The sequence below is a fragment of the Myotis nattereri genome, assembly GCF_964212035.1.
Source record: "Myotis nattereri genome assembly, chromosome: 18".
In the NCBI taxonomy this organism is placed as follows: Eukaryota; Metazoa; Chordata; class Mammalia; order Chiroptera; family Vespertilionidae; genus Myotis; species Myotis nattereri.
This window is the reverse complement of record NC_138093.1, coordinates 16,765,844-16,780,390: the sequence shown is the minus strand read 5'-3', so window position 1 is coordinate 16,780,390 and position 14,547 is coordinate 16,765,844. Positions and strand designations below refer to the sequence as shown.

The 14,547-nt window shown below is 35.1% G+C and overlaps 1 protein-coding gene across 2 annotated transcripts in view; it reads left to right on the top strand.

The window, feature by feature from the left end:
- Positions 1–14,547, top strand: part of KIFAP3 (kinesin associated protein 3) — a 116,538-nt gene that overhangs the window by 34,993 nt on the left and 66,998 nt on the right. The window lies entirely within an intron of this gene.

Sequence of the window (14,547 nt, the reverse complement as noted above, 5' to 3'; positions counted from 1 at the left end):
TATTTAATATCTCTTAATGCGATCTCTTGTTGACATCATCATTATTTTCTTTGTAATACTATTAACATTTATTGAACATTTACTGTGCCAGTCATTTAGTTCTGTGCTTTAATTACATTATCTCATGAAATCCATGTCTGAGATCTGTACTCAGGATTACATAGCTGATAAAAAGCAGAGCTCAGATTCCAACTCAAGGCTACCTGCTGCCAAAGTTGGCTTTATTAACTACTATTGTAAACTACTATGTATAGTGATATTAAGTGGGCTATGATTAAATAGACTAGGGGTCCTCAAACTACGGCCCGCGGGCCACATGCAAATACAAATATTGTATTTGTTCCCGTTTTGTTTTTTTACTTCAAAATAAGATATGTGCAGTATGCACTTGTTCATAGTTTTTTTTTAAACTATAGTCCGGCCCTCCAGCGGTCTGAGGGACAGTGAACTGGCCCCCTGTTTAAAAAGTTTGAGGACCCCTGAAATAGACTATGCAGAGCTATAATTTAAAAATCCAGTTCTCCAAGTCTGCTTTAAAAAAAAAAATGTTGTTTTGGAGTAGATGTTTTTTGTTTTGGTTTTTTTATAATCCTCACCTGAGGAGTGAGAATATATTTTCCATTGATTCTTCAGAGTAGAAGGGAGATGTAAGAGGAGAGAGAAAGAGAGAGACACACACACATTGAATGGTTGCCTCCAACACACACCTTGACCAGGGCCAGGGATTGCACCTTTGACTGGGAATCAAACCTGAGACCTTCCAGTGTACAGGCCGATTCTCTAACCACTGAACATACCAGCCAGGGCTTAAAAATAAGTTTAACTTATTTCTTGCTCTTTTCTCAGAATAGGAAACTTTTAATCTATTAGTCAATCCAAAAATATTTGGTTAATTGGTAAATCCACAAATACTACACAGGACTTTTATTACACATTTTAGAAGTTCATGTTGAGGAGTACTTTCAAGATTTGCATTTGGGGAACCAATACAAACATTAGTGAAGAAACAGAAAAACTTTAAAAGTAAAATTGATGGCCCGGCTGGTTGCTCAGTGGTTGAGCATTGGCCCATGAACCAGGAGGTCACAATTCAATTCCCGGTCAGGGTACAACCCAGGTTGAGGGTTCGATCCCCAGAAGGCGGCTGGCATACAGGAGGCAGCCAATCAATGATTCTCTCTCATCATTGATGTTTCTCTCTCTCTCCCTTCCTCTCTTAAATCAATAAAAAATATATTTTTTTGAAGTAAAATTGATGGGTCTTGGATTTAATGATGTGACCTTCCATTTATCATAATCTAGCAGAATTACATATCAAATGTTAGGTCAGATTCTCAGTGTATGAAGATGAATAAATTATAGTCCTTATCCTGAAAGAATTCATAATCTCTTTGGTTTGTTCAATATTCAGTCCCTACCTTTATGAAACATGATTTTAAAGAAATTTTTGGGAAATTACAGAATACTCATTTCATATCTTATTAACAAGTATCCCTCTATTTTATTTCTCACAAGTCAGTGAATTTAACTTAAGCAGTTTCTTTATTTTTCAAATATTCATATATCTTTTGCATTGATTCAGGTTTGCAATTCTGGAGATAATTTATTATACAAGGCTACAGATGTTACTGTGCTCAAGTATTTCCCCTTGTTGAATGGCCCCTGAATGCCATGTATTTTAATTTTTATATGCAGTTTTCCTGTTTCCCCTCTTGTCCTTGGCTGTCACTTCTCATTTCTTCTGCACTAGCAGCAATTTCATAGCAGCAATTTTCCTCCCCTCTAAAAATATAGTTCTAATCTCCTGTGGTCTTGGAAACCAACAGCTGAACTTATTTGAAGTGTATACTTTGTTAAAAATGAATTCCAAATGAATGCCCAAAGGGTTCTCTTCCTAATAATGTTCTCTTCCTAGTGATGTTTATTGCATGGACTTTGCAACATTTCTTTTGACTGTGAAGAAACCCATTTTGCTTGATTGTGCTCTCTGCTATGTTCAAAGAAATATTATTCAGTGTATAAATGATTTTCTGATAAGTAATTATTAGGATGGTCATTTTTACATTTGTCAATGTAAATGTTACTTGCGTGGAAAATTAAATCATTAACTCCTAACACAATAAACTAAGCCTCTCAATTGAGTAATGATATGTTTAATATATCTAATCTTTTACCATTACGATTATATAGATGTTGTAGTCAGGAAGCATTATAGAGAACAGATTTTAAAGGAATAGGAAATAATTCATCTAGAGAAGAGACTTTCAAACATCTTTTATCCCAGTCTATAGTAAGATACATTTTACATTACACCTGAATACTCACACGTGTATGTGATGTGATGTGTATATGTATGTGCATATATCCATATGTGTATATTAATATACGTATTTTAATTATCCATATTATATATTTTAATTATTTATATTATATATTTAGTTTAACAATGTAATTTTTAAGTGTTCACAAAGACATATTTACCATTTTTGTGTAATGCTCTATATTTTCTGTTTTTTAATTCTACTTATGACTTACTCATTGATTTTATGTTCTCTGATTGATTTTTATGTTCAGTTGAAAAACATTGAACTAAGGGAGTGATTAGACTTCTTTCCCTTTAAATCTTCAGAACTATCACTATCTCTTCTGGACTTTTAATGTGTTGATCAGTTGATAATCTAAATTGTTCCAGGTTATTCTTTGACAAATACTTGGAGTGATTACATGGGAATGAATTTTTTTTTGAAGTGGAAAAAACCTTCTGTAAATCAAATAGTTAAAGAATTCGGGCTGCATTTTCTTCACTGTAGTCATGGAGAAGGAATTAAAGAGCAGGCAGTAGAACATGAGTGGCCATTTATTTCACTAGAAATAAATGCATTGTTTAACGTATGTTCATGTTGACAGGTGACTGAACTAAAGATTTACCCATTTTATATATAGAAATTACTTACTTTTTTTAAAGATGCAAAAAACGCAAAAGCACTGTTGTAGGGCTATATATGTGGTAGAACTTGTCACAAGTGACTTTTAAGGGATGCTGTTTCAACTGGAAATGCTATCAGATTTTAAGTAGGATTTTTAGTATTATTTGGGGACCCCATAACTGAAAAATCTTTTTATACTTAATAATAGATTACTTTAACTAGAGTACAATGAATCATGAATCTTTCAGGTTCCAATAAAGCTGTGCTGTGTGAACATTTAATCTCCTTCTCTTGTATCCTGAAACATTTAACTAGTACATTGCGACCCCTGCTGTTGTGAGAATTGCTGAATAACTGAAAAAAATATATATGTAATGGAGGAAGGTTTTGAGATCTGAATAATTATTGCAGGCAAAGGAGAATTGGTTATGGCTTAACTCTTTTGCCGTGTGAGGCTCTGAGTGAACAGTAATTCAATATTGCCAAAATTTATTTTAATATCATAAAGCATTTCATTTAAGAATTTTTATTCCTTTGACATCAGGGACACAAAGAGAAATAAGAAGTTTTAGAAATTATTATGTAAATTTTTCTTTCTCAGACTTAATCTTGAAATTGGTTGATTTGAAGAGTTTTTATCTTTTGTGAGACATAGAGAATGGTATTCTCTCTTGAAATGTTTCAAAAATTATATTTGAATTTATAGAAAACCTTTATTGAAGTATTCCTTTGTTTTTCTTTTCTTAAATACCACCAAAATTACTCATTTCTTATTTTATTTTTTGTTATGTTATTCATAAGGATCCTAAAGTTATCTCTGCCTAGTTCAGTATCAGTTACAAATCTTTTCGGTTCTTTTCATAGTTACTTATACCTAATAACTTTATGATTTCATTTGGAACACCTATCATAGCCAATGGTTTATGTCATAGCAAATGTAATTATATGCAAATTGAATTGGACCTAGAAACCTTGGCTTTAACTTATCCAATTGATAGACAGTTTGTTCAGGTTTTTATGATATTGAATTAACTTCTTTAAAGTGCTTAAAGACTTTTTTGGCTCATCTAAGAATCAGATCATTTAAAAATACATTTTCTTGTCATAAGTCCTAAAGCCATTTGACCTTGATGTATCTCAGGAGTGCTTCCTTATGTCAGAGTATCCTGGGTTGGGAGATGGCAAGGAAATTCCTTGTCACACTGTATTCTTCAGTTCCCTGGAGAATGCACTGATAGTGTTTCAAAAGCAGCTTGAAAACTACATCTTTTTAGCTTTTTGTCTGATGCACTAGGCAAATAATGTTTTTGCAACTCTCAGTTGCTTTAGCTGGATATTTCTTAAGCTGAGTATTGTTTGATGTGCTTGGAAATGATTAGCATAGAAGCAAGCATAAATAAACGTACAGTAGAAATGTGTTCTTTGCAACAACCTATTTCATCATGACATTGGTTCATGCATAAAGTGTAAATATCACACAATAGAGACAGTGTATTACAGAGTGTATATTTAATTTTATTTTAAAACTACCAGATTATACTGGTGAACTCTTTTAGACAGTTTTGAGTTCGTTTACATTTTTTTCTTTGTGAATGATAATTGTTTTTTAAATTGAGTAATGGTCCGAGTTTTCATGCCAGCTTTTCAATTTTTAACTTGATTTCAAAGAGATTTAAAAATTATAGCCGAAACTGGTTTGGCTCAGTGGATAGAGCGTCGGCCTGCGGACTGAAGGGTCCCGGGTTCGATTCCGGTCAGGGGCATGTGCCTGGGTTGCGGGCACATCCCCAGTAGGAGATGTGCAGGAGGCAGCTGATCGATGTTTCTCTCTCATCGATGTTTCTGACTATCTCTCTCCCTTCCTCTCTGTAAAAAATCAATAAGATATATTTTTAAAAAAATTATAAAATATACATGTTTCATCAGACATATGTGAATTTTATCATTTGTTAAACTAAAAATTGAATAGGCACAGCCAATCTCATGTTTAGGAGATTAGATAGCTGCCTGCAAATTACAGGCAGTGACCACTTTCCACAATTTTGCTGCTATTTTCTAAGTCTCCCCTGTTTACGGTAGGAATTCAGTGGTTAGCACATCCGTTTTCAAACTTTTGGCTCAGGATGCCCCTTCACACTCTTAAAAATTATTGAGGATCCCCCAAGAGCTTTTAATTATGAGGAGTTATATCTATGAATATTTATGGTCTTCAAAATTAAAAGTGATAAAAAATTAATATTTATTCATTTAAAAATAACCTGCTACAACTGGACATAAATATTTTTATGAAAAGTAATTTTTTTTCTAAAAAGAAAGTGAGGCTTAATAGACAACAGCTGGCTTGAATATCTTCTTAGCAGTCTGTTGTGATATCATATATCATTATGTCATGTATAGCATGTCATGTAGCCTCTTATTTTAAAAAAAATGAGAGTTTAAAAAAGGAAAATAATATATTAGTGTTGTGTTAAAATGGTGTGACTTTGTGGATCTCCTTCAGGAGTCCTCAGCGCACACTTTGAATTAGAGCATTCCTTTAAAGTTTTTAATTCCTATTAAATGAAAACACTCCTGGTAATAATAATTCACAAGGAGTTTTAAAGTAGCTTCTTAAATGCAGCTAGAAGATATATTTGGTTTTGCCAAACTATATTTTCTTAATCTTCTTTTTGGATTTCTAGGCATGACCCAAGTACTCCCATTATCCTAGGATAACCCCTATTTTCTCTTAATTCTAGACATTTAGTTACATTTCTTACCTTGCTCTTTGGACATCTGCATATTCAGCAACTCACATCTTAGAGTCATTTTTTCGGGGCTTTTTGAAGGGGTTGGGGAATGCATGACATGGTGTAGGATTGTGAAGATGGAAGACCCTGAGCTCAGAGGAATGGCTGCACACAATAAATTCTGGATAATTAACAATACTAGACTTTTAATGCTGCCCAACAGTCATATTACATTTTCTTTGTCTGGTCATTCCCCCACTCTCTTACATGAGAATTTCATTTCTCTACTTTCTCCTCACAAATTCAACCTCATCCTCATCCTTGTTCTCAGTTCATTACCTTTTTTTGCTTCCCATTTCACTGAGAGGGTAGATGCAGTCAGAAGAGTACGTCCATGAGTTTCTGCTGCCAAACTGTATCTGTCTATACTTTACTTCCACCCCATTCGCTCTCACCTACTCCAGTTCCTTTCTCCAGAAATTCTACTCTCTTCTCATTTCATTAATTTTTCCCCACTCTAGTAGATCATTCCCATTCACTTACAAATATGCTGTTCCTCTATCTTAATAAAAATTCCTCTTGACTCTCACTGTACTCTTTTACTTTCCAGCTATCATCACATTTCCTTTCTTTTCATCATTGCAAGGTGCCTCAAAAGAGTTGTCTTCATTTCCTGTCTCCATTTCTCTTTTTACATACATTTATATCCTTTTCTGTTTGCTCTCTGCTCTCCTCTTCCTCTCTCCCTGTCTCCTGTTCCCTTTCTCTCTCGGTTCCCTCCCTCAGTGTTCTATACTCTTTTTAATCTTTTTTAAAAGTCCTTTTTTTTAAAAAAAAAATTATCTATGGATTTTATTTATTTTTTTTAAAATATATTTTATTGATTTTTTACAGAGAGGAAGGGAGAGAGAGAGAGAGTTAGAAACATCGATGAGAGAGAAACATCCATCAGCTGCCTCCTGCACATCTCCCACTGGGAATGTGCCCGCAACCCAGGCACATGCCCTTGACCGGAATCAAACCTGGGACCCTTCAGTCCACAGGCCGACGCTCTATCCACTGAGCCAAACCGGTTTTGGCTATCTATGGATTTTAGAGAGAGAGAAATATCAATTTGTTGTTCCATTTATTCATGCACTCATTGGTTGCTTCTTTGTATGTGCCCTGACCAGGGATCAAACCTGCAACCTTGGCATATCAGGACCATGCTCTAACAAACCAACTGAGCTACCTAGCTAGTGCTCTTTTTAATCTTTTGCAATCAGGCTTTATACCCATTTTCCCCTATCCTCCCCTCCCCCAAACACACACACACAGCCGATCACACTACTCTGATCAAGTTTCAGTGACTTCCACATTACTAAACCCAGTTCACAACATTCACATTCAACTTATGAACAGCATTTGATTCAGTTTTCTTCTCCTTTAGCCTTTTTCGTTGCTTTTCCAGAACTCAGGACTCTCTGGTATTCTTCCCAAGTAACCATTCCTTCTCAGTCTTCCCTCTGCCTCCACCTCATCTCCCCAATCTCTAAGCATAGAATACCCCCCAAGGCTTCATCCTTAGGCTTTTTCTTTATCTGTACTTACTCCTTTGGTGACTTTATCCATTCCACTTAAATATCCTGCCTTTAGTGAATAAAGATAATTTCAGCCCCTTCTCTGTTTTCTTATTCCAAACATTACCACTTGGATGCCTTTTAAGTACATGAGATTCAACACATTGAAAATTATGCTACTGACCCTCCCGCCCCCAATCCCCCTTAAACCCTTATTTTCACGGTCTTTTCCATCTTTATAAGTGGAAACTTCCTCTTTCAAGTTAACTGCCCAAAATGGGGGAAGTTATATCCTTGAATCCTCAGTTTTCCTCTGTCCCTACATCCAGTCTGTCCGCTCTACCTTCAAAATGTAGCTGCTTACCACCCTGATCCCAGCCACTATCATCTCTTTCCTGTTTTAATGCAGTAGCATCCTAACGGGTCTTTGTGCTTCCTCCCTGGCCTTAGTCTTTCTTTAACATAGCACACAGAGTGATCCTATTAAACTTTAAATGAAATAATGTCATTTCTCTGCACAAAACTGTCCATGACTTCCCATCTCAGAGGAAGAACCAAACTCCTTATAAGGGCTAGTAAGAGTTATAGGTTCTCTCCCATCTCCTTACCTCTGAAACTACATCTTGTAGCATTCTCTCTCTTGTTCTTTCTGCTAATGGCACATTGGCCACTTTGCTATTCCTTAGACCTAGTAGACACTCCTACCTCAGAACTTTTGCACTTCCTGTTCCTGCTGCCTAGAATGTTCTTTCCTAGTTTTTTGCATCGTTTTTCTCACCTCCTTCAGGCTTTGCTTTCAAGTGGCTGTACTTAAAATTTCAATCCCTGGCTCCTGATTCTCTCTCATTTTTTATTTTTCTCTACAACACTTAATCACCACATAGTCTATCTTTCATATAATTATCTTATTTCTTGTGTCACTATCCACCCACCATCACCACCATGCCCCAGGCCCCAAAAACTACAAGCTCCATGAAAATGTAGAGTTGTGCCTGGCATAGTATAAGTTCTCAATAAATATTGATGGTTGGGTGGATGGATTAGTGTATGAAAGAAACACATGAAAGGAGTGAACTTCAAAAGAGCTGAGCTCGAGTCTTCTTCCTTCCCTTCACTCTTTCGCGAAGTGGCCTTAGGAAAGTAAATTAATCTTCACTGAACCTTCTGTCTTGTTCAGAAAATAAGGGAATAAAATAAGACCGAGGTCATAGGACTGTTATGTGAAGCAGATGAGAGAATTCATAGAAAGCCTTGTGTAAATGTTAGTTACAACAAGGAGGAAGAAAAGGAAGGGGGAGGCTTTACAGGCTAATGGTTGCTGAATGAAAAGTGTCAGGAGCACAGAAAAAGTCTTCTTGCTTCATAGTTTTGACTATTTCTAGGGGTCTGTTTCAAACATTGCTGTAATTTCACTTTTATTATTTGACATAGGTATCTTGAGTGAATTGTGTAAATTCAGGGCAGGAATCTTCTAATAGAGTGATACTCAAAGTATCACTGGCCTGCAATGAGTAAATTCAGAAATTGAGAATAAGCATTCAGACACCTATAGCAACTTAAATAAAATTATCTCTTCTGAATATAATAATAGAAATTTTGAACTTCTATTTTGCATATCTTTTATTTAATTACATTTTTATTATACTTTACAAAAGTATTGGTCTTTGACACATTTAGAGGAAAAATAAAAAACTGGCCCTACACTACAGATAGTTTGAGAAGCACTATTTAGATGAAATGGTAGGTTTGATCTTGGATTAGCATACTGTTCTTTTAAAGTATTCAAAAGTCTGTGTAATGTTGAAGCCAGCATCACAAATGACCATGCCTTGCCAGACTTGCTTAGTTTATTTATGAGCAGAGATCAGAATGTTTCTAAAAATTGAGGAATTAGTAATGTTACCTAGAGATGTTGCTAAGCTTTTCAGTATTTATAAAAATTGTAATAGCTAAAGGTCAAACTCATACTCAATAAATATTCATCAAGTGCTTAACTTGTATTAGGCACTTTAGCATATAATTTATGAATCTGTGTGCAAGTTAGCTACAAAGGTAACTATCTCAGACAACTTTGTTAAAGTTGCCCTTTCCTCAGCAGAGCCACACTGGTCAGTGTTTATGTATGGCACTGAATATACAGGTATGAACATTTGAGCCATAGTTCAAATCTTGATTCAAATCCCTATCTGAATAAATTTTGACTCTTCTCCATTTGAGGTGTGTCCATACTAATTTGCATGGATGGTTTTTGCTTCAACCAGTGTTATTGGTGATTGGAAAGAAAATGAGGATTCCCGGGTTCAATAGCACACCGTTATGCCTGCTTCACAGTTCCACATAAATCATTTCACAAAGGATCCAGACTTTAGTCAGAGTAATATTAGACTGTATTCTCCTCACTGAAAAATAAATGAGAGTTTCTGAGGTTTTCTAAATTCACATAAATGTTGCTATATTCTGGGATGGGACCCAGAGTGGTTTTGAGAGGAGGAGTGGCACCTGATACACCTTAGATAATCTGGGTTTCAGGATATTTCCACGGCTGTAGAAAGGTTTTATCAGCATGTCAGGAGTCAGACCAGGTCAAGAGTTAAGTGATAAATGTTTTATTTCTTCCGATTAAGACAAGTCTGATTTCCCTTACTGTTGGAGATGGCCAGAGCTGGACTCTAAACTTAAAAATTAAGGATTATTTTCTTTGACCATTCTGTCATAGGTCCTTAAAAGAAAATTGGAAAAGTTAAGTTCTGAACATCTTTGAAATTCTCCCATAATGTGAAATTCAGTTTTTTCATTACATATCAATATGACTTAATTTTTAATTTATCAGAACCATCATAAAATGAAGAAATAAAGTTTACCTTTATTTTGTAAAGAGAGCAATATTTTATAAATGGCCTTTCCTGACTTGATTATTAAAAACTCTTTGGAAATGGTCAGAATAATGTTTTCCAAATAGGAGGTGTTTTCTTTTTTTAAAAAAACTAGGTTGCCTTTATGAAGGTTTCTTTAAGAAACTTAAAGTAGGTTTTGTTTAATAACTTCATTTAGCCTGTTTATTACAAAACTGTTATGGAATTTCACACATCTGTTTTGGAACCCAGGTCCTCATAGACTACTGCACTGTTTCTCAATTTTAATAGGCCTCATTATCCTATAAATAAACCTACATTTTCTTACCTGATCAAGTGAGCAAACAATAGGGGTTAGATGTGGCAAACGCTTTAACAAAAAGCACATGTCTAGCCGTCAGGGTGAGGTAGAGTCATATCAAGATTGCTTGAAGTTATTAATGGCAGTAAAATTTATGCTTCCTCCTGTTTTCCCAATTAAATCAAGAAGCCTTTTTTCTTAAGATTCTTCTATCACCAGCTGGTTCCAATACCCAGTGTGTGAATATTGCCTGGGGTGTCTCCATTTCTAGATGGTAAAGGCTGACCAAAGCACATTAAGTCAATGATGGTGACCTGTAAAGTAGAAAGCAGGCATTGTTCAGGGCTTTATTTTGGTCCTTATCATTTGTACCACAAGCATGCATATTCTGTAGGATGTATTATAAAGAAGTTGTTGTGGTATGCTCTGGGTGTAATTAAAGAATATTACAGACAAGGTAATAAAATAACTGAAAATATTTTAAAAATAAGCTACATGGCAAAATGTACAGTTTTCCATACTAAACAGGAATAAAAATGCATCAAAAGTGTTGGATTTTAGAGCCCTTATTAAGTGAATGCCTATTAATGTAATAGCTATTGAGCTTAATGGTAGATTTACAATTTCAGTTTCTTAATACTTTTTAAATTAAATAATTGGACACAAAATCATTTATCCATGAATCATTGTATCACAAAACTATTGTTACACTTGTTTTCATACTGGTCATTGTAACCTATAAATTGTCATTCCCCATACCACCTCAACTCATGGTTAAAAACACTTGGTTTTTATCTATCTCAAATCTTTACTAGATTTGATTGTGAACAAGTATATTATAAAATAGGAGACTATCCAATATAGTTGCATTCTTAAAAATTGGCCTCTCCAATTTCAAGTTTTAATAGGTTAAACATAAAATTATGTGGAAACATGTACCAAAGTTGTTCTAATGTACCTTCAGTATATTTTTAAGTATATTTCACTGTATTCAGTATATATGTTCAATAATTGTTGCAATTATCTTTTAAGTGGTGTTTTTGCCTGTGGCATTTTCACTATATTGATAAAGCTTTAAGGGCTCTGACTCTATAGGAAACGTAAAGACACATGTGATTTTTGAACTATGTTGTATTCACATAGACTTTCTAGGGGTAAAACATAGCCTTGATGCTACTCTGTTCTAATAGAAGGGTGCTTATATTCCCACTTCTTTTACCTTTTCATGGAGCTTTGTGACTTCAAAGGGAGTTTTCTACTTTGAATGAAGACATGGAGTGTAGAAGGGAATAAGAATCTGGCTAATGATGTTGCCCATAACTTGTGTTCTCACTCTGTTTTTACAAAGTGTTGGGCTGGGTCTACTGCAGAAGCGGAAATTTGGCCTCGAGTTCTGGTGTTCAGAACTCATATTTCTGCATGACTGAACTGTGAATGGAAAATCCCAAGTGTCTTACAAAATTAGTGGCTAAATGGTGTTTTTACTAATCACTTCAGAGATGAAAAAACTGAAGACATTTTAAAATTCAAAACCCATCAGCATGCGTTTGCCCTTTAATTGGCAGAATATTGATCGTGAGAGCAGCCCGGAGAGCTGATTTTTTCCTCCTTCAGCTGTTACAGCTGAACTACAGCTGCATTTTCTTTAAAAAGAAAGAAAGAAAGACAAAACCTCTTGACTGTATTTTATAAGTGCAGTAATTCCCACAAAGTCAGTTACTGGAGTTAATGACCAGTTTGTTAAGGCATTAACTGCCCTCAGCTGGGAATGACCAATTTTGGAGGAATGGCTGCACAACTGCTAAGATAATTCAGGAACACTTTCAAATAATGATCCAGCTAATTAACGGTGAATTCCTGTGGAAATCCTATCGAAGTACTTATGACCTCTGCATTTAATAGCCAGTGAGTTCATCATGATTCATGTTTATTACCATAAATACCAAAAGAAGTGTAATGACGAGGCCATTTTTTTCCAGCCAGGCCTTATTACTTGAACAGATTTGCCTAATCCACCTCTACTCATTAAGGCCTAGTTCTCAAAATATTCAGTCTTTTCACTGCTCTGCTCAGAACTCACAGGGCCTTTGGTGCTATGCCAGCATACTATTGGCAGCCTGTTTTTACTTGGGATGCTGTTAGGGAATAATTGATGTCTATAAGTCATAAAGGAGCCCTTTTGAAATGCCTGCCATTTGTAGGATGTGGAGGAATCATAGCTAGTTAGCTGGAGTTTATAGTTCTCCGTCATGAATTCTTAGGAGAAAATCATACCCTTCAGCCCCTCGAATTCATTTAGGATATACAAGATTGTTGGGTGGTGGTTTGTTTGTTGGTGTTTTGTGTTTTGTTTTTGTTATTTTTTGGTTGTTGGTTTTGTTTTGTTTTTAGGTTTATGTTTTAGGAACTAAGATATCCTTTCTTTAAATGAATAAAGATTATTAACTTAAAATAAAGGATAAGCTCTTATTTTACTTGGACCACTTAATCTCTCTTAATGGCTGTTTATTGCTATATGATCTGAAAATTAGCCTTTAAGTAATAATAAGTGTTGGCAGTCAGAAAGCCTCTATTTTCTGTATGCAGCTGTGTTTGAAGAAATGAATTCAGGTTATTTCCAGGTATTCACTCTTCTCTCTCCAGGTATTCACTTTTCTCCTAAAATACTATGTCTTTTGTTGCAGCTGTCAGATATCTACTAGATGTCATAAGGTTATAGGCTGTTTTTTTAATCAAGTTAATCATTTATATAATTATTGAATCAATGAATAAGGTACCTATGGTTTACATGCTGTGATCTTCACTCATATATTGCAATTCTTTTTAAAAAAAATATATTTTATTGATTTTTTACAGAGAAGAAGGGAGAGGGATAGAGATTTAGAAACATCCATGAGAGAGAAACATCCATCAGCTGCCTTCTGCACACTCCCCACTGGGGATGTGCCCGCAACCAAGGTACATGCCCTTGACCGGAATCGAGCCTGGGACTCTTCAGTCCACAGGCCGACGCTCTAGCCTCTGAGCCAAACTGGTCAGGGCAGATATTGCAATTCTTTAGAGGATAAAGGAAATATGTGGCATGTAACAAGATTGAATTAGAATCATCAAGGTAACATCTGGGTAACAATACCATTTATGAATTATTTACATTTTTTTCTGAATAAAAGGGCAAGTGTCAGTTGAGTCTTTTTTCATTTCTTAAATAAATATTAAAAGAGATGAAAATCAGATTTATAGATATTTTCAAATCGATTGATTAACTTCTAGGGAACCTTTACCCAGACAAAATCTAGAAGACATATCAGCAACTTGGGTTATATAGACTTCCAAGTACAGTATTGTAGTCCCTTAGATCTGTCATCACCTCCTTTCACACTTTCCTCAAGGAAAAAATATCTCTGGTGTAGTGCTAGTCATATTCCAGTTTCTTTTGTTCGATTGTGCTTAGGCCAAACGAGGGGGAAACTCCTGTAGGTTTTATTTGCCTGGCACGTGCTACTCGAAGGTATATGAAGTAATATAGCTAGTTGGGAGGTTTGTCTTCAGTATTTTCAGACTTCTCTCTCTGTGTCCTTTCATCTTCCTAATAGGCCATCCCCTCCAAGACCATTCCCCACTCTAGGAGAGAAGTTAAGTTCTATTACACCCAAGAAAATATGAAAGAAGGAAGAGATTCTCATTGCTTGTGGTGGTGGTAGAGGAACATACATTGATGACAATAATCTGTACTGTAATGATTTCCTTTTCTCAAGTTTATTTTTGTTAAGAAGTTTATAACCTGTTGAGAATGAGAGAATAGTGAAGAGTTCTTATCAGAACGGAGCCTTGTAGTATGGGGTGACTCTCCTAAGCCTGTGCTTCTGGGACAGCAGATCCTTATAGGAAAGTGTTAACATATTTTGATTTAAAAAATAAGGATGGGGAGGTCAACTTTATAGTGGGCTACTGAAAATTATTAATTTTTAGGTTTGGGCCTCATGTTTTATCCAAAAATATATCTTTCAAAATATACATTATCTCTTGGAAGTTTATAATATTTCACAGATAGTTTGCTTCAGACTTGGGAATTGAAATAGGGAGCTTGAAATCTTTTCTAGAAGCTTTGAGTCAGTAGTTTAAAATTTTTAATGCATTAATTAGAGTGAGTTATACCAAAAAATTTAATCATATAATTAT